The 26,171-nt window shown below is 46.6% G+C and overlaps 1 protein-coding gene and 2 long non-coding RNA genes across 5 annotated transcripts in view; 2 read left to right on the top strand and 1 right to left on the bottom strand.

The window, feature by feature from the left end:
- LOC111843398 (synaptotagmin-1-like) overlaps window positions 1–21,282 on the bottom strand; it is a 122,208-nt gene extending 100,926 nt beyond the window's left edge. For both annotated transcript variants that reach the window (XM_023810958.2, XM_072710192.1), the window contains exon 1: window positions 21,152–21,282. The gene's annotated coding sequence lies outside the window, so the exon portion shown is untranslated. The remainder of the gene's footprint in view (window positions 1–21,151) is intronic.
- LOC111843399 (uncharacterized) lies at window positions 4,050–25,961 on the top strand. 2 transcript variants are annotated; one of them, XR_011989610.1, is made up of 4 exons: window positions 4,050–4,330; window positions 5,703–5,803; window positions 23,139–23,349; window positions 25,417–25,961. It is a non-coding gene; the product is annotated as an uncharacterized lncRNA (long non-coding RNA). The 2 variants fall into 2 exon arrangements; XR_002838151.2 differs by lacking the exons at window positions 23,139–23,349; window positions 25,417–25,961 and adding an exon at window positions 15,811–16,514.
- On the top strand, window positions 21,285–22,779 carry LOC111843400 (uncharacterized). Its single transcript, XR_002838152.2, has 3 exons — window positions 21,285–21,973; window positions 22,355–22,577; window positions 22,673–22,779. It is a non-coding gene; the product is annotated as an uncharacterized lncRNA (long non-coding RNA).
- Window positions 25,962–26,171: the final 210 nt, after the last annotated feature.

Genomic DNA, 26,171 nt, shown 5'->3' with positions numbered 1-26,171 from the left:
CCAGCTAACCAATAGGAGCAGCGACAATGTTCTAACTGCAGTGGAGAAGCCCAGTGATGCTCAGAGCTGTTCTATAAATAATGCCTCTGAGGGCACCGTTGGCAGAGGGCAGGTGCACTGTGGCCGTGATTCATCCAGGGCGATACCCGGGCGACTCCCGGTTCGATCACACCGGCCGAAGAATTGTGAGGTGTGCCAGCTTCCCGTGGCTTTCCTGGGAGCCTGGGGTTGGAGTTTGCAGTTCATTTTCCCTCTTTGTCCAATCAGCAGCCTGTGCTCAAATCCTCACCTCCCCTGGCTCCCAGAATGCCCTGCTCGTTACCTTAGGGCAGTCTTCCCCAATCTGGTCCACGGGGGACCCACAGACGGTCCATGTTTTTCCTCCCTCCCAGCTACTTGCCTCCCAGTAGGAAACTGGGAGGGAGCAAAAACATGGACAGTCTGCTGGTCCCCAAGGACTGGATTGGGAAACATTGCCTTAGGGAATTACATGTAATTCGGAAACACCAGCATGTTGTTGTTAAGCAGCTCCACAGCTGGCAATCCCATCTGCATAAGATAACAAAACTGTTTTTGTCACATATTTGTAATCCTCTGCTCTGACCCTCTGGGTAGGTGGTGTACTGCGGAACTCCATGTGCATGTGACAGATGCAGAATCCATTATTCTTATAATTCTCATTTTGTGACCAGGGGTAGAGCAATGTGTTGTTTTTATAATACTAATATTCAGTCCTCTGGCTGCCCCGAGGGGTAGAATAAGGCCATAGATTTGTACGGAACCGTTGTCAGATGATCAGGAAGGTTTTCATTAAATCCCACCACAGAAGTTGTTCCTCAAATCATTCTATTCCCATCAAAAACTAATATCCTGTCAAAGTACTACAGAAAACTGATTGGTGTTATTCCACCCCAATCAAGATTATGCTTCTCTAGACATCGTAACCTGTGTTGGGTTTTAATGATCTAGTATGAATGTAAAGCCTGTACTTTTGGGAAAAATTGTCTTTCGATCTCCCATAATTCCCGCAAACGTTTGGCTCTGATTAGTCTCTGGAGATATTGTTACGATATTATTTACACACACTCCTCATGTCGCCCCAGAGTTGGCAAACGTCCAGTGGACAGCAAGTCAGGAGAAAGAGTACATCAACACGGACCTTCAGTGGACTTTCCGAATCCTTACCAGAGAGTTGTCATACCTGCTGAGTCTACAACATTTAGCTGGCTAACAGTTAACCGTACTCCAGAAACCGCCCTCCAGGAATTCTCCATTTTGCTCACTAATAAGACAGAACCATTGCTAAGCAACTGGCCTCTGGGGTCACTTTCATGGCTAGATAATAACGATGCTAAAACATACAGCAACTTCATGGCCAATACCTACATGTCAGAGCAGTCGTCGCTATCGCTAAAGTTCGTCATGTAGACGTAGGAAGAAGGATCACGCCAAAGGGCCGTGTGGTACTGAAGTTGATGGGAGGGAGGCACACGGGTGGGACTGTGCGACGTCTGTCTCGTTATCAGGGAGCTCGCACGCGGCGACTTCATTACGCCGCCATATTAAAGCCAATCAGGGCCGTCCGGGCTGCAAGCGAGCAGAGGCACTTCTCCGGGCCACACGCTCGCCGCTCCTGACGTTTCAATCAAGCGGCTTCTCCACAGAGAAATGGGGTTTGGCATCTACGAGGGGGAGGTAACCCCCCCCCCCACAGCCCCCTCCGCAGGCAGCTGGGAATAATTACAGCAGCTGATGAAGAGCGGCACCGTCAACCGTAAAAAGGCCCCAGGTGTGAATTTTCAAAGGCATTACATGCTTTAATAACTGCATTAAGTCAGCGTTGGCTTCAGACCGAGGAGCTGCACGCTGCACCGAGTGCGACTGCTCCGCAACTCCCAACGCAGCCACCGCATGTGCCGCCAGAGCCTTCCAGCGCATTACCTGCAGCACTCGCCCCACTTTGGAGCCTGTACGTTGGACGCAGTGATGCAAGTTGCCGCAATCTGAGTTAAAAGATGTTAAGATGTAGCTATACGCGAACACAGGTGTGGAAGGTCGATTTACATTTTATTTTGGTCAGACTACTTTGGGGCTGGTAACAGCATCTTGTGTCGTTTTATTCCAGGATGTTCAATATCATGAAACTACATTCAACGAAAACACCCAGTATGGTGCAAGGAACTACAGAAGTAAGTATCAACGGTCATCTAGGAACGTCGAGAAGTGGTCAGAGTTTGGACTGCTGATTTTTTGAGGGACTTTTGACTTTCAGACACATCCAGGACCAAGGGCGTAGATTTAGTGCCAATATTAGTAGGAACCAAATCAGCCCCGAACCCCCCGCCCCCTTAAAACACACATGGCACTCCCGCAATATTGGTAGGGACACGTCCCTACCATTCATACCCAAATTTACGCCCTTGTTAAGGGAATGAAACCCTACAGTGAAGCGCCAGATTGACCGATCATGACCGACGTGTGTGGAAAGCACTGAGAGAAACAGAGAGAGCGGGAAGAAGAGCTGTCCTCCTACCAGCTCTTCTTCTCCACATCCAGCAGGGAGATATTACACAACCCTCCCGGAGCATCACGCCTCTCACGCCACCCAATGCAGCCTCCACTGTCACTTCTCTTGGGCCAAAGATGATTGTGAGTCTGAGCCGGGAATAAGCACGCAGGCCGCGGCGTGATATCGACTCCGAGTCTCTCAGCCCAAACACGCTCGGGCTGCACTGTCACACAGGACATCTTGATCAGCGGTAACCGAATGAGACTTTCCAGACACTAACACTGTACTGCATTAAGAAGAATATTGGATTGTCAGAATGTGTACAAGCCTTGACTAATTTCATACACCCAACCGTACTCAGCTTGACGGAAGTAGAGTGGCATTCTGTTTACAGCCTGCAGGGTTTGGGAAAGTCATCACCTTGAGACTCTATTATTTACAATTTTACCTCCCTTTATCCCTCCAGATGAAAATGTAATTATGTCAAGCTTGCCCTGAAACGAACCTCTTCTAGACACTTTATCTTGAACGTCAACATGAATTGACGTACAAACTTTTGACTGATGCTGAGATCGTATCTTCATGCCCAGAACAATTAATGTTGCAGGACCCAGAAAGCGAAAAAGGAGGCGCCAACTCGTTTGTTGGTGGGAATCTTACTCTATGTGAACAGCAGTGGTTCAGGCTTTGGAGTTCTAATTAAGTTTGCTCGCAGATTCCACGGGCAATGCCCCTGACTGTCCTGCAGAGGGAGCCAGTACAGCAGCCAGCTCTACTCCAGTACCCCCTTTGCTCCTAGGCCTGTGTTTATCCATGTGGCGATCTGGTAAACAGAAGCTGATTACTAAAGCTGATTGCTTTGCTAGACATGGACACAGTCTAGCCTCTTTAGCACGGCATCTTCTGTAGGCCTTCATACAGCCAAGCACTTTCAGACTTTGGTTGGGCATCAGCTCCTTATCATCTAGTACTTCGTCATTCCAGGAAAAAGTACTGTTATCGTTTTATTGTTTTTTTATCATAGACTAAATTGACTAAATTGGTCAATGACAATTAATCTAATTGGTCGATAAGATAATAAGTCTTTGTGATTGGCTGAACACTTCCAGGAGAGGTTACAAGGGTAATCTAGAGGGCATTGTCCCTACCGCCCCCCACCACCCACCCCAACCCCTCCTTAGATCATGCTGCGATCCAAACCATTGTCTGACCGCCTCTTTGCCCTTCAGAGACAAGGCTCAGACATCTTTCACCAGCAGTCTAATTGGGATGGAGAATGACCATCACCAACATTTTTCAAACTTAGCCTTTTTAAAACAGTCTTTTTTAAAAAATGTATTTTTAAAAATTATTGATGGAAGAGAAACCCGTAACATGGATTTGAAAGCATAATGGCCCGCAGCACGGCCCGCAGCATGACACGCCCACCGGCGGCGTGTGTTTCTGACCGCGCCGGCGCGAGCTAGCCCGGGTGTTAATGTGCTCATCCGCGCAAGTGTGAATTGAACAAGCGGAACAGGACAGGTCGCTGCCTGGCAGCGCGAGGGCGCCAGGAACCAGGCCGGGCCGGACTCTTCCAGATGGCACCTGCAATATTTCCCAAAGATAACTAGCGGCACCTCTTCCCTTACCGACAAACGCAATTATCAGTCTGTTACGGCACGACACGGTGAAGCGTCGGGGCATTAACAGATTTGCGGCTTTATCGGTTACGGCTCTGAGGAACGCCACCATCCTCCCCGTTTATCCCCAAAACCCGAATTCCACCGGCAGACTCGCCTCTTGACGAGGCAAGACGGAACGCCCGGCGAGAATCCCTCGGTGAGTCACTCTAATACCCATTTAAAGCAATAAAGAAAATGACCGTATAATCTGCATCGCCACCTTATGAGCATGATTTCCTGCTCTAGCGCCTGACCCAGAAAAAAAAACAACTGGAGCCGGGCTTTTATGACAGAACAGCCTTACTCCAGAAATAAATAACTCTCTTTATACTGGTTCCATGCATAATTACAGGGAGGAGAGATTAAAAAGTGAATGTGGGTCTAAATTTTAATAAACCAGGCGCTGTGGAGACCTTGAAATATCTTCCTTTTTGAGTCACTCCGTCTGTACGCTGTTTAATTTCAATCGAACACCTTTAAGATTTGCATTAAGGAGTAAAAGCTGAGCAATTTCAAAACAAGAGATGTGGGAACAGCCACTTTCCTGTGAATCAAAGCCGATTTAAAGTCTTACATTTACTGTAGAGAGGTGCCATTACACCGACGAATGATGGTCAGCCTTCATAAGTGTCACATCACATGGGACTTTTGTGGCACAAGGTGAAATGCAGCACCAGTAAAAGATCTGGACACACCTCCTGAAAATCATTTGCTATTCAACAAGATAGCGCACCTAAGCACACCTCCAGGTTATGCAGGAAGTGCTATCTTGACATAGAGGCAAGAGACGGAGTGCCGTGACCGAAGACCTGGCCCCCAACAATCCCGCCAACCTAAACCCTATAGAGCTGGATTGGGATGAGTTGGATTAAAGAGTAAAAGCAAGGTAGCCATTGTGTGCCCAGAACTTGTGGAAACTCCTTCAGGACTGTTGGAGAAGCGTTCCTGGTGGCTACATAAGGAAGCTGGCTGAAAGAATGACAAGTGTCTGCAATGCTGTCATTGAAGCAAAAGGGGACTGTTTTGAAGAGTGTAAAATTTGAGAAAAAACTTCTCTTTGTCAGTGCAATATTTGACAAGTATTACATCATCGTCCCCATGCAGGCCATTCACTATATGGTGAATAATATAGCTAAAACCAAGACAAATCATTAAAAGCAGGTGAGGTGAGTCCAGAAATGTAACTGGTACTGTACTGTAGGTGACAAAGCTGGCCGGGATCATTTCTGCTTTGTGGCGTATATGATCGTAAGCGGCACTTAATAGACTCATTAAACTACAGAGCGAGTTCTGCAAGCTGAGGGGAGCGACATTTATTGTTGGATAATCTATAAGGAAATAACTCAGCAACCTCGAGTCGCATCGCTAATGGGGTTAAGCCAGGGGCAGATAGTAATTCAATTAGCTTCATCGCACAAAAAAAAAAAAAAAAAAAAAAACAGCACATGCATGGACTCACATTATATGACGTTGAGAAACGTTCAGTCTACAGGAAGCCGGCCCTTAATCGTTGTACCCTTGATCTGCAGGGTCACAGAGACAAACCGTCTTGAAATCAATGAACGATGAACAACCGGTGTGAGACAAGGACACATAAATGACTGAAAGAAGGACAGGGGAGCCTCTTGACGTGAGTAAGGTCCTAATCAGCCAGGGCTGTACCTTGGATCGGTGCCGGAGAGAAGCCCTCATATAAAAGAGGGAAAAAGTTGATGGGCCACAGCAATGGGCATCCCACTTCACACAGCATTAAGAGCTACAGGCCCTCAGTCCATTTAACCTTCATTTTCTCAGACTCTTACTTTGACTAATTTGGCAAATTATAACCGTTCCCCTGCTATGCCTGTTAGCGGGTTATTAAGAGGCGGGACGAGGTGCTGAGCATGCCGGAGGGCCAGGGTGGGCGGAACTTCCTCCGCACGGGGCTAATGGATTGGGGCAGGGCAGTACTCGATTGCAGTGATTGGGGAAATGAGGCATTGATGGTTACAGTGGGTGGGATTACCGAATTCGAGAAGCCCAGCGGTCTCTGCCAGTGAGAACCAGCAGAATAACCAGTGGGTAGAGGGTTGAACCGGTTGGATGCTGGTACGGCAGCCACATTTTCCCTGTCAGTGTATCATTTGTCATGATAAAGGAGAGGACAGATGAGTATATGGAAGACTTCTAGCAAGCCTCACAAACAATTAGTAGTAACTCAGTTGCTACTGGAGTACAAATCGTGAACAAATATAATTGCTTCTTGAGATAAAAGATGTCATGATTCATTAATGATGAAGAAACATGAGATCAGTATTTCACTTGTGTTACTCATGACTCATTCCATCAATAGTTCCTTAGTAGTTCCTTCAGTATTTTACAAAGCTTTACAGAATTAACAGATATAGTCACAAATGTAGTAACTGCTTGATATAAAAGACGTGTCATGATTCATTAATGATGAACGAACATGAGATCAATATAAAAGTAACACTAATTTTGTGGTTAATTAGTACGTAAGTAACAGCATAATACAATATTATTTGTGCCCCCTCAAGTAAAGTGTTACCATACAACATATTATTAAATTCCACAGTACCTGTATAATCCCACATTGTCGCACAATGACAAATAAAAATCTTTGATCCATGATCCATAAATCCTTAACCGCAGGGTATATTTTAGCCAACTTATTTTATATTCACCTCATTCTTATCTTTTTATTTAGGTTCTTTAAATCTCAGCCACCTAATTTAGCAGAGCAGACTCAGGGGACACTGAGGCGTGCACTGACGGCACACGTTTTCGTGCTCTAAACAGATCGTGCGATTACCACGACCGCATGATCTGCACCGGGGCGAAATCGCAACTTCCGAAAATGGAAAAGGCAATTAAGGCAACCTTGCTCAATCAGTCGCATTTAAATTCTTCTTCATACTCTGGGCCTCTGGGTCACCGCGCAGCACTGAGACGTGTACGGCAGTCGCCCATTAAGGGAAGCAGTGTAGGGTAGAGGGAGGGCTGCTGTGGGCTCCGAGCCCCACCGAGCCAGGGGTGAAAAGTGCCACCCTGCTCGTAATTAAGACTCTTTCCCATGGTCCAAAACCGCTGATCGACCACAGTACCAATTACAGTCAGAATGTTTTTGCTTAAAACGTAATATTATGAACCGGGGGCGAGATGAGGGCTTTTCCGAAAGGCAGGGGATGTTTAATTTTATTAGCCTCAGTGAAGCTGCTTTTGGCAAGTGTGTGGCCAAGGCAGGGGTGGGGGGGTTGGCTGAGTTAAGGCCCAGTTAGGGAGGCAATAGGCAGGACCAACACACACACACACACTCACACACACACAGTCGTGTAATCATATTTTTATGGGGACCACTCATTCATTTCTATGGGAAAAATGCTATCTATGACAACCTTAACCCCAACCCAGCCGTAACCCTAACCCTAACCATAACCCCTACCCAGCCCTAACCATAACCATAAGTAACCAAAAAAACACAAGTGTTTTTGTTTTTTTTTATTGCAGTCACAGATTTTTATAAAATAGTGTTTCCCCTTATGGGGACTTGAAACATTGGTCCCCACAGCATAAAAATAAGAGGTTTTTATTACATTGTGGGGGACATTTGGTCCCCACAATGTAATATAAACTTAATCCACACACACACTGACAGACTGGCCCGTGGCACAGGCAAACAGAGGCTCTCGCAGCTGCCTGTCACACTCCGTCACACCCTGTCACCCGGACACCGGAGCCACTCGGACTTGACAAGTGGGGGCAGCTGTCATCGGAACAACAGCAACGGCAAACCAACTCACACATACCCCGAGGTGCCCTGCCTGCGATGCATCATCCCATATATAAAAGATCACATAGAATATTCACAGAAACATGCACATTATATATACGTGCATATACAGTGCCAGTCAAAAGTTTGGACACTCCATTTTTTGGGCCATATATGAACATCCATCTATCGATTTTATATACCCGCTTGTCCTATGTAGGGTATCGGGGGTCCGCAGGGACTAACCCAGGATGGGGCGCCCACCCACCACAGGAAAAGGCTTATTCCATTATAACATATATGAGGGGGATGTTTGAGTTATTAGTACCTTGACAAGGCTCAAGAAAAGGACAAAAAAACTGACATTCACAACCGTATTCACTGGGGGACAATGGATAAACGGCACCTGATTCAACAAGATATTCAAATACCTTTAAGTATGACAAAGGACTGAGTGTTTGGTTCATGTTACAAAAGATAAAATATTCCTGAGATGGAAAGATTGCGTTTTAACTATAACTAAGCTTTAAAGTACCTGGAGATAAATTAAATCTTCAAATAAGGTTAGAGCATAATTTGGAGAGATTGTGTTAATACCTCAGTGCATCAGGAAAGGTTAATAGGCGCCATAGCGACAACACTGTCAGTGTGGCTGCCAATGATACGGACTTGATAAAGATTCAGGGCAAACACAGTGACCTCATGATCCGAGACGGGCGTGACAGTCCAGAGTCTAATGATACGTCTAGAGAAGATTATATACCGTGTGTTTTGAAAACAAACCAGCTCAGTGGAAAGATACAGACATACTTAAGTCTACTGATAGAATAACCTTTATAGGACACTGAGAAAATTGGCTTGTATGTTCATACAGAAATAATCAGAACAACTTCCGGAACTTAACAGATGGGCACAAATCTGAACAAGGACTGGGCCAAAATAATCTGTAAATAAACATTTTGACTAAAACTCTGGTGATAGGAATACATTTTCGGTTATTTGGGGGACACTCTTATACAAAGTGATGTATATTTGTGAAAGTAAGGGCAGCCAGTCCCTGGTGCAATAGGGAGTTATGGGCCTTGCTCAGTGGCCCAATGGTGACATCACTCTGGCCACCATGGGATTTAAACCAACAACCTTCTGATGACAGGCACAGTGCCCTAACCTGCAGAGCCGCACACGGCCCCAAACACACCCTGCAGAACAAAGAACACCTGATTTCAGGAGCGGGACTTCAGATGGCCCGCTCTGAGGACTGGTGTGGGTACATGGAGACCAGAGCCTAAAATAGACCTCACAGAAAGAGAAATAAATAAAGAAATAAATGAGGCAGCACTCCCCGCTGATTTCTAAAGCAGCTTGGAGTGCGCTTTCATCAAGCAGATTTGAAAACAATCCTTGAACCGCTCAAAAGCGCTGCAGAAGGGGCACCCTGGAAGTGTAATGAGCTTGTTTTGGGTGCTGTTTGTTTGAAGGACGTGGCAAAACAGGCAATAATGGAATGCCAAGGGCAGACAAGGGTAGGCACTGGGGAGAGAGGACTGGGCAGAGTCCAGCGGAAAACCAATATCTCAATCTGGGGATGGTGGTGTGTGGCTCAGGCCTCTATGCTTGCGACCTGAAGGTAACCCTCTGAAATGCTCTAGGGGTGCAGGAAAAATGGCTGATTGGGCTTTGACCCCAAACTTCACTCTCAACTGTAAATTTGTGTGTGTGTCTGTGTGTGTGTGTGTCTTAAAAGACAGCATGTGAAAAGAAGCAAGCTTGGATTGAAAACTGGTTAACAGACTGGAAGCAGCGGGTAGTTATTAGAGGCACAATGTCACAGTGGGCCTGCGTTCATAGTGGGGTACTGCAGGGTTCAATTTTAGGGCCAGTGTTATTCCTAATTTGCATTAACAATATTGACAACAATATATACAGTAAACTGGTTAAATTTGCAGACGACACCATGGTGGGTGGTGTAGCAGATATTGAACCAGCAGCACAGAGGCTAAAGTGGGATCTTGATTTAATTAGTGACTGGGCTGATAGCTGGCTAATGAAATTTGATGTAGACAAATGTAAGGTAATCCATGCAGGGAGCAGAGATATGAAGAATAGATATTTTATGGGTTCCACTGAAATAATGGAAGCTGATTATGAGACATATCTTGGTGTGTATGTTGATGCTTCTATGTCCCACTCTTGCAAGTGTGGGGAAGCAATTTAAAAATCTGATGTACGGTTACATCTCTAGGTGTGTGGAGATTAAGTCAAGGGAGGTGATCTTTAGATTATAGAATTCCTTGGTAAGAGCCCAGCTTGAAGATTGTGCGCAGGCTTGGTCATCTTACATTAAAAAGGACATTGCTGCCTTAGAAAGGGTTCAACGTTGGGCTACAAGAATGATTCCTGGTCTTAGAGGAATGTCTTATGAGGAGAGGTTAGCTGAGCTGATTCTGTCGAGCAAAGTAATCTAATGGGGGACATGATCCAGGTATATAAGATTCTAACAGGTCTGGATGCTGTTCAACCAAATAGTTACTTCAATATTAGTTCAAATACAAGAACTTGTGGCCAAAGGAGGAAATTAGCAGGAGAACATTTTAAACTGGATTTGAGGAAGCACTTCTTTACACAGCGTGCAGTTAGAGTATGGAATAGTCTTCCTGTTAGTGTAGTGCAAGCTAAAACCCTGTGTTCCTTTAAATCAGAGCTAGGTAAGATTTTAACTCTGAGCTATTAGTTAAGTTGTCCCCAATGGCAAATGGCAAACAAAGCCTCATTTCATCTAGCAAATTCGGCAGAACAACCATGCGCTCCGCTAGATGCGGTTCTCCTGTAAGCCTAGAGACAAACAATGACGGAACTGCCTGTAATATATATGGGCAAGTCAGATTTCACAGCGTCCAAAGTGAGGCTGCACTGGCTCTGTGCCTGGATAACCTCCAGTGGTGCTCTACCGGGCTCCAGCCGGACCCCAGGACGCAGGAAACGCGAGAAATCGAAGCCATTGTTCAGCCTCTATGCCTCCCTTAGTAAGGGAGGGCAAAATCCACAAAAGCAGGCTTTTTACTTTCTTTTTTGTTTGGGGAAAAAAGGTAATTACCATCACAGCTGTGATAGTAATTGAATGCATTGTCGGTGAAACCCAGGCTGTAAAGCCAATTTACTCAGCTTGTTTATTTCCGTATCAAGTGGCAGTTGTACAATGCAGTGGAGTGGACGTGGTACAGAACCCAGTTTATGTAAAATTACCGTTTATTGAACCTCCCGTTAGGAGACAGAACATTGAGGGGTGCCGTGGCACTGCAACAAGACTTGAAAAAAATGGCCAACAGGTGGCGTAGCGCCTGAAAACGTGTACCGGTAAGTTCCCTGCGGCAGAGCCGCTCAGCAAGCCACATAACTGGCACAGCTCTACTAAAACATGTGGCTGCATAAATGGATAATTTATCAGGAGTGCTGTAGAGAAAGAATCAGTGGAACGACTAAATGCAGGAAGAGAGGATGGAAAGATTCCATTCTGCCTGTGCCTGTTGTGGGTGGCTGACGTCACAGTACTGAAAAGTAGTTCCATCTATAGAAATGGAAAGAGGAATCAATAAGAATGCCACCAGTAACATAATTACACATAATAATTACAATGTATTCAGTACTACAATATTTGGAATTATTATTAATAAAGCATTTACTCAGCACTGCTACATAATAGCAATATTTAGTAATTTTCTGCTACTGAATGGTCAATTTGTGTTTATTGTGCAGAAGGGTTTTGGTTTTAATCCTATGAATGCATACAGTTACATCATAATTTTTCCTTCTATTTCTTGTTTGTGTAGTGTCACTAATCAAATCCTGTGCATGGAGGATAAATAAATAAATAAGCATGTGTGTATATTTTTATGAAAACGAACAAACAAATAAATAAACAAATATGAAATACAGCATATATATTTTAAAAAGGTAGCACTTTTCTTGCGGGGGCACAAATAATGTAGCATTATGCTGCCTTTACTTATGTATTAATTAACCATAAACTTACTTACTGATCTCATGTTCGTTCATCATTAATGAATGATTGTGACGCATCTTTTATCTCACGCAATCACTATACTTGTTAGTCTATCTGTTTATTCTGTAAACCTTTGTGCTACTGAAGGAACAAGTCATGAATAACACAAGTAAAACTTACTGATCTGATGTTTGATCATCATTAATGAATCATGATGCATTATTTATGTGAAGTACCTATTATATTTGTTCAGTAGTAACTGAATTACTGTTATGTATTTGTGGACTCTCGAGAAGTGTTACCAAAAAAACCGACATAACATATAGCATAAAAAAAATATACCTTAACACCTCTGATACACATTAATAACAAACATTATATGACAATAACAAATATTATGATCATATAATCATAGTATATAATGTTTGATATTAATGTGTATTAAAGTTGTGAAGGTACAGTATGTTAGGATGTTAAAGTATACAGTACTTACATGCTGCTTATGAATGTTCTACAAATGCATTATGAATGCATTATGAAGGTGCAGTCAATAGAAAGTGTTACCATATTCTCTATAGCAGTGATGATCATAGACTGAAAAACCAAGCAGTCAAATGATCAGGGAGGTATGGTCATGTGACCAGTGTGTTTGTCCTGATGACCTGTTCCATACCATAATGAGAAGTGGCACATGGGCATATCTACATCGCAGGGCCTCATGTAGCGAAGGCTGCTAATGAGATGAATCAGGGAAAAGACATTTGCAATTTACCCCTCGCTAATGTACAGCGCAGCTATCAGGCGAAAAAAAAATATGGACCGTGCTTCATTAAACTGCACATTTTCAAAGCAACCTGCTAGTAATTAACCAGATCATTTGCAAGTTATTTGGCAGCGTCCCAGCTGAAGGTTTTAGAAGATTGCCGTCTAGGAAGGAAAAGCTCTCTCCTTTGCCTGCTGCTTGAATTCTTTGCCGTAGCTCCAAATCACAGATCACAGGAAACTATGGGACGTATAAAATTCCAGGTGCTCCATCCACTGTTTCATCACATGGCGTGTCTTCCTCACCAGCCGTGAGTCCAAGCGGACCCCCATCATCCACAGCTATCTGCGGTTCCGTCCCAGATGAAAGGGAGGAACAGCGAGGCACTCTGGGAGCAATGTGCTCTTCAAACCGTCACTCCGCTTTACATGAATATAAGCAGAGCTCTCGGAGCCGCAGCCCATTTCCCACCGTGCTGCTTTTTAAGGTTCTCATCCAAAGCTTTCACACCAGAGGCTGTTCGTCAATCGATGTGCCTCTCGTGGATGCAGAGGGCTAAAAAAAGCACCAGGGTCACCATATAATTAATCACCCCCCCTAATCATATTTTTGACATCCTCCCTTTTACGTTCTCAAACCTCTATGGGGGGGTGTACCTCAGTGGATTAGGAGGCTGTACCTGTGAATGGAAGGTCCCCGGTTCAATTTCACCATCAGGCCCTTAAGCAGGGCCCCTAACCTCCAGTTGCTCCAGGGATGGTCCCACCCTGTGTTCTCATTTTTTTGGATTAAAAAAATGCAATAAATTAATTGTAACTACACTGGCTCTCGCAGATAGATATGAACTTCCACTGAGATGTCACCTATAAAAATTCCAAAATGGACTCTATAAGTGGTCTCCAGCTCTGAGTGTTTGATGGGGATCAATGACCCAATTGACCGAAAGACAGAACCGGGTCTGAGGTGGGAGCTGAGTGTAGGCTGGACTGGGATCCGAAAGCCTCGCTGTACTGAGAGAGCTGGTGACCCTGAGACGCGATTCGTTTTCTGTTTCTTGCAAGCATACTGCACATCGTCGCCGCACAAGCGATTTCCAAGAACAAAAAGCCGGATCTCCGTTTGCCTCTGCTGTCTCCACAGGCCTCGGATTTGTAAGTCAAATTAATTTTTAAAAGGTTGTCAAGATCCATAACATGCAAATGGCCCTCAGTTCTGAGAACAAGCAGGGCTAATCTGCATTTATTTCCAAGGAAACTGGATTGTTTCACAGTTTACTTGTTTTTTTCATTTCTGCTTTACTAACTCTGAGATTGCTTTGTTGAATTTGATTTCAAAAAGAACACTTTTAACAGCTATCAGAGTCACTTGTATTAGCTGATGTATTAGCTGATGTAATTAACACAACAGTTAGTGTCAGTTCATTCCAGGATAGATTTCCTTTGGAATCCAAACAGATGTGTGGTTTATGTCTCCAGTCCCCATTCATTCGGTCTCGACTGATATCGCAATATTGCATCCTTGTTGGTTCTTGGAGGGATAGAGAAACGATATAGAAAAGAAGGAGAAGAGTGTTTACGATCTGGGCGCCTTGAGGAGTTACTGGTGTTGTAGACATCCTCACGGTCGCATTGCTGAGCCAGACAGACCTGCATATCTTTCAAATAATGGTAATTGGACAAGCTTAGGTAGCCATTTTTAATCAGACACTGCCTATTGCATACATATGCACGACGGTGTCACATTCGAAAAGACATTATTTATAAATTATTGCACGCATGTAGCAGTGAATCTCTATTCAGTTCCAGTGCAGCCACCTAATAAATTCTGCTTACTTTAAAGCAGTGAGTGATGCCTCTTGTCTGAAGCAATCTCTTTGAAGTCTTTGTAGTCAGCGCCAGCGAGCACGAGGGTGGGGTACAAAAGGGTACGACTACACCTGGGGCCCGTTCTGAAGGGGGGCCTGCAGCCGATGCTAATGAGGAAATATGACAGGCGTACCTCTGAAAGACACCCCCCGAAACGGACACCCTCTGAAAAAGGCCCCGGCAAGCGGGTACTGTCCGGGACCGACTGTAATCACTAGACCGACTGTAATCACTAGACCGACTGCCTTGGGGTGTAACATTCCTGAGCTGAAACACAAATTGCAAACAGATTTCACATACTTCGAAATTAATGCATGACTGCCAATTGTATGGCCTCACACCCTGCATTATTTTTTCAAGCCTGTAATATTACCCGTAATAGGAAAATGAATATTACTCCAAAAGCTACTCCCTTTGTAACGGAAGACAATAAGAGATAATATTTTAAGCTTAAATTTATATACGCTTTTCTTGTTATACAGGAATTCTGTGGTAGAATTTAACAGTATACAACTCCATTCAAATATTGTTTGTGCTAATTAATTATGTTACTCCTTAATTAATATGAGTAACGCCAAATAGTTAATAAAAAAATCAAATGTCCCACTGTGAGAATAGGAGCGATACAGCCCACAGACATGAGGGGAGTAGGGGTGCAAGCCGCTTGTGTTAATGTGACCGGATCAGCCTGTATCCCTCCAGATGTGTGATCTCCATCCCAAAGTCATCAAACATCACTCTACATAAAAACAGTGTTGTGTATTTATTTACATATTTTTTTAATAATCATTTTTTTTCCGGGTAATGTAGGTCTTGTTTGGCCTTCCTGTTTGTTGTACGCAAGTACACAAGTTCTGTACATATGTTTGTCTTGTATTAGCTGATGTAATTCAAATGGAAATTCTTCAGTAAACAGATCATTAAAGAACCCTATCTATCTATCTATCTATCTATCTATCTATCTATCTATGTACTCTATCTATCTATCTATCTATCTATCTATCTATCTATCTATGTACTCTATCTATCTATCTATCTATCTATCTATCTATCTATCTATCTATCTATCTATCTATCTATCTATCTATCTATCCACTGTCTGCCTTATCCACAAAAGGCTTGCAGTAGATGGTAGATCCATTTGCACCTGCTCCTCAGATGGTGCCGTGTCCTGCTAGGACGTGTGTATGGATCAATCCTCCAGATCATCCTCAGTCCCAGTGTATCTTGCCATTTTCAGGGGGCGGAAGTGGTTGGAGGCACCTTTGAAATGCAGCCAGACCATCATCACCATCATCATCAAAGCCTCCAAACTCCCTGTTTCCCCACAAGCTGCACCTGCTTCAGCTCAGCCACGTGACTCCGGCAAGTCAGGACCCCATTTAAAACCAAAACCATTAAGCATTCTGCTGATTTTAAATGGATATTAATTGCAGGCAAAATACTTCCTCCACTGCCAACAAATCAGCGAGGAAAAACAGACCAGGTCATCTTCAGATCACGCACAAAATGGCCTTTTGGAAACAACCAGTTAATTTCTTATCATCTAAATTACCGACCAGACACACATTCCAGGCTGCTGCTCCGCTGTGCTCCCAGTTGTATAGTCCCTGCGTGTCACAAACGAGGGGTTAATTAATTATACAGGCTTACAATCATTATCTTTTGTTGATTCTACTGGCAAAAATACATGCATTTGTTTTCTGACCCTCTTGAGTGATTGGAGATTGTAGTGTAGATGAAGCATCCATTTGCATAAGGATTCTTGATATATATGATTGTTATCTTACCACAAAGAGAGTGTCATCAAACAGAACCCTTGGGGATTCCAGCAAACTCGCACCCGTATCACATGCAGGGTCCTTAATAAAGGAACTGATGTGAGTCAGGACAGTCAGGGGCACCGCTGGAGGTTTTGGGCCCCATGAAAGCATATTGTATTGGGCCCCCAACCCGGATCAATCCAATTATGTTCCAAATTTGTTAGGGCCCTGAGTGGCAGGGGCCCTTGGAATCCCCAAATTTATAGAGCCCCCCCGCCGACAGGACACAGTGATGCCAGGTGGGTGACGGCTGCTCTTTGAGGACCTGCTCGTACAGTCACAGAAGGAGCAGTGATAAAAGGGTATGAAATAACCCAATTTAATGCGTGAGAATCCTGCCAGCCAGAGGGTCACACCCTAGATGTGTGTCAGACTCTGAATCAGCTGACTCTCGGCGCCCAATCGTGTCATCGCCGAGCGCCAGCCAGAGGGTCACACCCTAGATGTGTGTCAGACTCTGAATCAGCTGACTCTCGGCGCCCAATCGTGTCATCGCCGAGCGCCAGCCAGAGGGTTTCACACTTTTAACTGCAGTCGAGCTGCCCGAGAACCCCCCCCCATCCATGTTAGCTGGGATAAGGGAGCCCAATTTATAGTGACCCTCAAGGGGGTTCTCAGCCCTGGTCCGCTTAACCAAGACTAAACAAACAAACATGTTTACTTATTTATGCTCTCATCCATCAGTTCATTTGTAATGCTGTCATTGCGTTGCCTGTGTAGCAGTGAGAATAAAGCTGAAATAGCCAGTCCCTTAAATATGGAGGTGGGGTCACCTGGAATGGGAAATGAAGGGGTGTGTGCGACATACGACTTAGCGGCCCAATGTACCCACACCGGATCCGGACAGGTTCGGGGTCCGCTTGGTCGCCATGGTGACAGACAACGAGCAGATGCTAACATTCCATCACGGAGGGAGGCCGGCTCAATCATCCTTCTTTGGCACTGGGGATGACCTGACCCCATCAACCAATCAGGTCAGACAATCCGACGTTCTGAAAAACTGGCCCCCAGCTTCCACCTTTTCTCCGACTCTTCGTCTAAGGTCTGTTTAAGCATTCTTTCCCAATCCGGTCCTCAGGGACCCACAGACAGTCCACATTTTTGCTCCCTCCCAGCTCAAAAGCGTGGACTATCTGTGGGTCCCCGAGGACCGGATTAGGAAACACTGTGTTAACGGATTGCTCGCTTGAATTCACTGTTTTTCTGCTTTGCCACTGGGGCTCTGGATGGAACAGTCTACCTGGCTCTTGCCTGCATGCACAGATCTTTGCAGTGATTGGCTGATTCCAGCAATGCTTTACTTTCCCTGCAGCGCTAAACCCAGAGGGACTAACGTACAGATGGGGTGAATTTCAATACTGTGAACACAAAGACCATACTTGTGGTCCTGACAAGAGCAGTCATGCTAACCTGCCTTCCAAGAATGAACTTGGGGTACAATGAGTCATGGGATTGGTCTCATTTGGCGAAGATGCAACCGATGTATCCCTGATATTTGGGGCGGAGCAAGACCAACATCCAGTGATTTTTACTGTAATCATGAACTTGTGTTCTTAGTATTGGAGCTGGTCATCACAAATGCAAGATGAAGTAAAATAGGTACACAAGTACGGTCAAGTATGCATATAGAGGTTCAGCTATTGACTTGGCGTTATTTCAACACCTTCATTCAGTTCAGAAGTGTTTATATCCACAAAAGTAGAAAAGCGTGGCCAAAGTAATGAACCCACTACCAGCACAATAACAAAACACGACCAGAGATTTTGGAGTCCCAAGTCCGAGGAACCAACCTTCAAGCCGAAGGTCCAACCCAGAACACATCCCACGAGATGAGTAAATAACATCAACACTCATTACTTCTCCTCCTTACTCAGGAGGGGAAGTGAGCAGGAGCGGCACATGGCCGATGAAGGTCACTGGATCAAACCTCAGGGTCGGCAGAGTGGATTCCCCACTGGCCCCGGAGCAAGACCCTTAGCCCCCCCCAGCTGCCCCAGGCCTGTCTGACTGCTTTCTCAAAAATATACGTCGCTTTAGATAGAAGTGTGTGCTAAATAAGCAGAATGTAAATTAAGGGCTGCTTCATTACATGCCCGAGAAATTCAATAAAAGCATCCAGATTCATAGCAACAGCATTTTTAAAAAAAAGAAAGAATTTTCTAGTTAAACTCTTTTTAAACTGCGCCTGGGGCAAAGCCCTGATTTCCTGCCCCCAGCTGACATGGCCTCTGTGGGGTGCAGCTGTTCCGAGTTTAAGCAGCAGGCAAAGCGGGAGGCTGCTCTCGCTGCGGTACGAGCGGGAGCCGCCGGAGCAGACCCTCATCATGCTCATTAAATATTCAAGATGTCCTCCAGCGTCACTCTCCAGCCCCACTTGCCCTTTAGCAATAATTAATCCCGCCTTTCACCTCCCCACCTCCACCAATGGGCTGACAGCTCTGAGCAGGAGGTCGTCTCACATGCATGAACTTCACCTCCAGCCTCCTCACTATAGGGTCAGTGACCAGCCTGCTGTCACTGGGCTTTATTCGCCGTTTTAAAACCAGATGGGAGTAAATGTGTCCCTATTAGCTATTATATTGCATATATGCTTATTTTTACATTTATTATAATAGAAAATAATATTCCCCTTCTGGCACAGATTTGTAACACTGAATTATTATAAGAATCTATTTTTTGGTGAAGATTAATATTGGCCTGACACAGTGTACATACATCGTGTGTGGCTAAACACACACACACACACGCACATCTGTAGACCTGGTGATCCACGTCTCTTGGTCTGCCTCCGTCTGGCCGCTCACTTATCTTGCAGCCAAAAGCCTTCTCCTGACAGGTGGGATAAACTCTGCCCAGGGGGGTCATAGTGCACCCCCCCGCTGGTTAATTCCGGAACCTTCCTGGCCGCAGGTATAGATTAGCGGCAATGGGGCAGGTGCAGCTCGCCTAATCCTGTCAGACGACGTTCGGTGGCGATAAGATGACAAGGTCCCGTCTGTGCTGCATAACGACACAATGACACAATGACAGGTAACCTGTCACCTCCGGGCTGGGGGAGTCCCTCTCAAGCCACAGGCCAGGACAGACGATCCAGCACAGAGCGACTGCAGTACAGCTGTGGGTTTTAATTGGATATGTTCCACCCTTAACCACAGTCGAATACCACGTCTTACATTTTCCATCCTGATTGTTTACTTGTCATGAAACATAAAACTGACCTCTTCATCAACATTATCTTATCTGACCAACTGGCACAGAGTAAGAAAATCATTGCAGCTTTCAATCTAAAAGAGACTGACTAAGAAAATATAGACCTCACCCTACAACATAAGTATGCTGACACATTTTATACCGTGTGGGCCTTCTGGTCACAGAGGATGTGGACTTAAATACCAAAAGACGTTTCCAATGACGGCAGCAACGAAGCCCTTTCATTTGGGACCCTGAAACACGGCAGACTGTCTACAATGAGGAACCAAAGTCATCTTAAACGTAAGGAGGCCGGACTCAACCATGGAGGAGTGGCGGGGGGGTGTGTATTGGAGGTGTGTGCTTCCTCTGGGGGGAGCCTATGGCATGCCAGTGGGGGCAAAGTCAAACTGCAATGGGGGCTCTATTTTTATCCCATTCTTTGGTTCCAGCAGATCTGTACTACAGTCAGTCAGTTCCTTCACTGACCATCCCTGGCTCAGAAGGCCCTGCCCCCCCCATCACTGTTGAAACGTTCCATAACTCAAACATGCACCTTCGCATATCAACTCACGGTGGCCCAGTTCTCTCCTCTTGATGGAGGAGAAAACAGATCACATGACCATCCTACAGCGTCAGATAGATGAGTGGGTCCATGCAGTCAGGCCCCGGGACTCATTTGAGGTGCACGTCCCAACCCTATCCAAACAGCTTCAAAGACTCAGGTCTGGTCCTGCTTTGGTCCAGGAGGGGGCGCTGTTAGCCATCCACAAAAAACACAGCGATCCAGGGAGGGTGGATAACAGGCAAGCTGCAGCCAGAGCCCAACAGGAGGTGCATTTTCCTCTGCACTTTTCACCTCTCGGAGCACATGTCCATGATTCGCCCACAAGCAGGGATCTATGACAGCTTATATCCCAACGCAGAGATTTTTTTTCCTTTTGGCAGCTTCCTGGCGAGCAAACGCGCAGCGTGACCGGAGAGAGTGCCCCAGATAGCTCTTATCGGCGGGAACGCGGTGATCCGGAGCTCCCCGACGGTGCGTCCCGAGTGATAACACACCCGTACATCACTGCCCTAAGCTCACTCTGACGATAAGTGCACCCAAAGCAGCACGAGGCAGCTTCCCTGTGCCGGCGATTCCCAGGTGCTAGAAAGTATCTTTTTGTTAGCATTGAAGCCTATGGAAAACATGTGTGGGAAGGCAAGGGGGGGGGGTTAGAGGAATGAGACAGAAGACGACTTAACGTGACGGTGGGGTCCCAACGTGCCGAGGCAGGGGCGCACATGTCTCACCGAGAGCCACACAGCTTCTTAGCAAATCCCATGCTCAGGCTCCACCTCCAGGCCCCCCCACCCCCCCAACCCACTCTCCCTCCCACACATGGCATCGCCGAAAGCTCTGAGTCGGAGACAAGGAGGTCAAAACACATGCAGGAGTAAAGCCCCCGCCCCAGTACACAAATCTGACGTTCCCAACATTCTGCACCATCCATACCCCCCCCCCCCCCCCCCAGGTGATCAGCACATGTTCTGAGCAGCTGAGCGTGAGAAGGGAGAATCACATACCTGGACACTGTCTCTGTCTCTTGGTGCTCAGCTGAAGATCTGGCGAGTCGCTTTGGGGGAGCTGCTCATCTGGAAGTGGGCGGATGTGGCAGCGATGAGGGAGGGGGGGGGGGGAACGGTGACCCCCTCTGCCTCTTGCTCTGTCTTATCTTCTGGCCAGCTGTGAAAGAGTCGTGGGCATGGCGATGTACTGCCGGCCGGGAGGAGAGACACAATAGGTCTACAGTATGTAGCGCCGGGGCTGTTCATATGCGTGAGTATGGGGAAGAGAGAGAAAGCGAGAGAGAGAGAGAGAGAGAGCGAGAGAGAGAGAGACGTAGTAGTGAAGGCTAAGAGCAGAGGAAGAGAGCGAGCAGAGGTGAGCGACTCAACTGTTTAACGGAGTGCCGTCACGCACCAGGTCCCTCGGAATCCCTCCAGTGAGAGCGGGCCTGCATCATCCGCTGCTCGGCCCTGATTGGCCCAGAGCTCAGGAGATGCCTGGAATACAGAATCCAGAGGCAGTAAACCGACGTGACCCTTTCATCCCCCATTAGTATGCGAGGCCAGCTCCGGCAGCCGGGGGGCACCCCGTGGACAGCGACCGGCGAGCGAGCCTCTCTCTCCCTGAGACTCAGGCGATGCCTCTGGGACACCTCCGACGCAGATAAGCGTCCCTGGGGGGTTTCACCGCGGAGGTGCCTGCGAGGGGCATGTCTGGGGCGTGATTTCCCACGGGCAGGCTGGGAGCGATTCACCAATAAGACAGGAGGAAAAACAACACAATCCCTTTCTACGTGGGAACGGAGGAGGAGAAGGTGCAATCAGCTCATTCTCATGGAGGTGAGATGAAAGGTCATGTGGGAGAAGATATATGAATCCATATGAGGGATTGCATTCTGGGTAAAGGTGCATTATGTGTTCTTGAGCTGCAGTATCACTATTTGCATCTTGCCCCAGGGGTGATTGTAGGATCCATAACTCATATAGAGGGGCCAACCTTATCATTAGCCAATAATGTTTTGAATTGGTGAGTGACAGGGGTATGGGTGCTCCAGGGGCCAATCAGCTTTCAGCTGGGGCCAGTGTATACACCTTAGCTCCCACCCCCCTCCCAGTTCAAGAAGCTTCCCCACACTCACATCACCAATCGGAGCAGTGTAATTAATTACACATTAAAAAAATGAATTGCAGCCTAATAATACAGCAAATGATTCCTCACAGCCAGCTGTGCTTCTTATTGCCATTGGGATCAGGAGGCCTTCAAAACAACCTGTTTCTCTGCGTAACCCCCTCTTGGCGAGGAAAACGGGGAGGTCCTGCTCCTGATCCTGGCTCTCCAGGAGGATCCGGGGGGGTCTGACCAGGGCCGGGCGTGGGGCTCACTGCCCCCAGAACAGGCCTGAGAAACAAACACGAATGGTCTCTTCTCTACAACATTCATCAGGTCAGTTAAGCGCTGGAATCAGCAATTCTGATGATGCTCCTCATTACCATTTGATTTGTATTTGACCTAATTCAAGATAATGCTTAACTTTATAGTGACAATCAAGAGAAGATCAGGAGTTGTTCTCTCGAAAGACTGGAAATCATTCCGGAGCAGCTAATTTTGCTGACCAGGGAATGGTCCTCCTTCAGAACACTGGGTGGACTTGGGGGTGGGGGGATGTCCCCCTTGGTGAATTTTGCCAACCGGGGGGGAGGGGGCACTTTGAAGCTCGAACCTCAAGGGGGCCACAGTCGTTCAGGCAAATGGGCTCCAGGGTCAACCCCCCCACGTCCCTGTTGTAGTAAAGGACGGAACAACCAGGTTACCTATTGAGTAGAATTTTGTTTGAAATGATTTATTGTACACCAAGAAAATTCTGAGCAGAAGCCTCATGTGGTTCAATATTTTCATCCCCCGCATCACCTAAGTGTAAACTTGTGTTTTAAATGGGAGGTAGACAGCAGACTGTAAACAGACCACGGTCTCCGGAGAGCTGAAGCACGCCTTGTCCTCCCCCAGGGGAGGAGAGGTTCCCTCGGAGTTGCTTACAGATGTAGGCTGTCCCCCGTGACACTGGGCAGCGGTTGGCGTCGGTCTGATGGATGGCAGCTGACAGCATCCGCCATGGACCCTGTGCTCTGCATTCACGTTGCGGGCCGGGCTCTCTCGGGTCACTGCGAGGAGGACGGCTCCACCTATGAGACGAGAAGCCCCAGACCCACGACGGAAGGTAAGTGGGAAGATGGCCGCCCTGTCATCATGACAAGACGAAGCCCTGTGAGACCCTAGGTGAAGACCTTGACAGCTTGTCAGAAATTTCGCTAATCGCATTCCCAATGTCTGATAAATGCCATGCACAGCCAATTGGACGTTGCTGTCATCTGAGCATCTCAGGGCAAACCGATCTCATCGACTTCTCCTCAAGTGCGCCCCCTGCAGGCAAGACCGATAACGAATGGTGCATTCACACTTTGCGATGCGTTAACAGGGGCGATCCCCGAAATTCTCGTCACATTTGCTGTTCAATTCCATGCGGATTCCCTGAATACGGAAATGCTGCCGTCACACCAATCAGACATGATATCTCACTTTTGGGCCTGACGTTTGATGCATTAGCATAATTTACTTTGCGATTAGTTCCGTTTTTTCGCGTTATGTGAATAATATAGCTGCAAAGGACAAAGGCTCCGTTCCAGCCATTAAGGTACACCCATCACACTGAAGGCATGACTCAAAGAACATCGATTAGGTATGGCACACAGTGACCGTAATGGGAGGAAATGAAATCCAGAGGAAAAGGGAAACTGCTGAACGAGAATTCAGTCCCCGCTATAGAAATACTGCATTGCCGGCGGGCATCTGTCCACCTGACCTCAGGTCCGGGGGATTCTGGGTATTCAGCCGGCCAATCAGCTTCCAGCATTCTGGTTCAGAGCAATTATCCGTGGAGCTCCATCCGGCCAATCAAACTTGTTTCCCGCCAGCATTGTCCATTTCGAGCAGGCTACTGCATTTCTGTCGGGTTCCACCAGGGCAGGGACCCTTGCAGCACCCTCGGGGGGGCGTACAAGCACCTGGCGGCTTTCTTAGGGACTCATTAAGACCCTGTTACACAGAGATGATGAACCGATGCTGATTCAAAAAACAAGCTGTCATTGTACATTGTAACTTTCCCTAAACTTATCTGCCCCTGTCTAGTATCTGATGAGGAGATTACTGATAATTTAAGGTTACTTTAGCAGTTACATACCCAGGGCTCGAGGTGGGATGGGACAGGAAGGGGTGGCATCCCAGTGCATTTAAAGTTAAAGGACAGCCACCACCACAAAACCAGCTAATAGGATGTCAGACATGCACTGTTACATATTTATAATGGAAATTTGTTTTATTTGACTTTATTTTCATGTGTGATCAATCCCTCACCAACGCCTATCCCCGCACCATCCCCCCCCCCCCCCCCCCCCCGAGGAAATTGATCAAGGTGCCCCCCTCCAAGGCCATCGTCCTTCAAATATTTGTACAACTCGAGCACTGTACACCAAAGCCTAGAGCTAAGAGTTACTAGCCTCCACAGGGCTGTAGTCACTAGCTCAGCAGTCCCACCCCCCCTCTCCTACTCGTCCTCCTCCCTGGAGGGCATGGGGGGGGACACACACACCATATTTAGCACCCGACATTACGGCTACCAGGCTCTCGAAGGCAGGGCTATAGTTAGATGCGATCACATGATCTTGGGGCAAACGGCACGGGGGTCTGTTGGCTCTGCAATGCCCCCACATGCAAGTCAATGAACCGCCCCCCCTTCTCTCAATGTGGACTGGGGGGGGGGGGGGGGTTATCACATTTCCTGTCATACTCCTGCATTTTAAATAAAACTGATAAAATATATTAACCTGAAACCCCCAGAATAACAGACAGCAAACACACACGCACGGGTAAAGTTAAACATTCATTCTCGGAAACTTTTTCCAACTCGTTTGAAACCCCCAAAGCCTAACTTTCACCTGAGTGACTAAGGCTGCCCCCCCCACCCCCCTGACGATCGTGACTGTCTTAAGGCCAGTCCAGTTACGGAGGGTGTTTCGAGAGGAGTGACTACTCTGTTATCACGGTGAGTGACAGCATATAATTTTCACACCTGGCTCCAGTGATAATTTGCCTTATTGTGAAGTATAAAAGAATTTTTATCTTTACTTAAATGTCCTCAATTAAATACTTTGTCGGCAGCAAAGAGCCATTGTCGGCCTGGGCATGCCTGAGAGAGCACACATCGCCAGCTCTGTAATTTTCGTTACAGGTGACTGCGGAGGTGAACGGGAACGAGGCCGGCTGGCGGCCCCAGCCCTGCACGCCAAACCCCGCCACCGTACCCCGCATTTACCGGCACACCGCTGCTGCCACACCCCCAAGCCCAGCCCCTCTGGTTCTCACCAGCTATTCCAGCCAATCAAAGAAGACTCCTGTGAGGAAGAGCTTAACCCTTTACTGCCCTGGCAGAAAGTACTGGAACATCTGAGTCGGTGTGGCCATATCCAGAATCGGGTTCTGCCCCGAGGCTACCAGCACGACCTCACCCCCTACCCGTCCATTTTTAGCTGCTATATTCTGCTGTGCCACATGACATGTTATTTACATACTGCACTGTGCAGAAGTCTCTCCTAAATCCACCTCATTACTTGCAGCAACAATCCAATACATCCATGTAATATTTCAAACTCGACCACTACATACCATGCGCGGCTAATCAATACCTCAGTGAATTATTTAAGTAATAAAATAGATAAATAGCATTAAACATGTTTTTGCTGCCTCCCTCCCAATGGTCCTGGGGGAATGTGTCACTGTATACCTATATAAGGATGTTATATCAATAAAGACCATTGGACTCCTCTTGGCTTGACTCTGAATGTCTCAGGCTGTCTGTGCAAAAATTCTCCTGCTTCCACAGCACACTGAGAACTTTACCATTTAATCCTAGTTATTTAGTTAATAAGAATAAAATAATTCAGGAGAACACACTGGCACTGTCAAGCGCACTATGCAGTGCACTAT

This window comes from Paramormyrops kingsleyae, chromosome 3, assembly GCF_048594095.1.
Source record: "Paramormyrops kingsleyae isolate MSU_618 chromosome 3, PKINGS_0.4, whole genome shotgun sequence".
NCBI lineage: Eukaryota > Metazoa > Chordata > Actinopteri > Osteoglossiformes > Mormyridae > Paramormyrops > Paramormyrops kingsleyae.
Note: the sequence above shows the minus strand (reverse complement) of the source record. Positions and strands in the feature narration are given on the sequence as shown.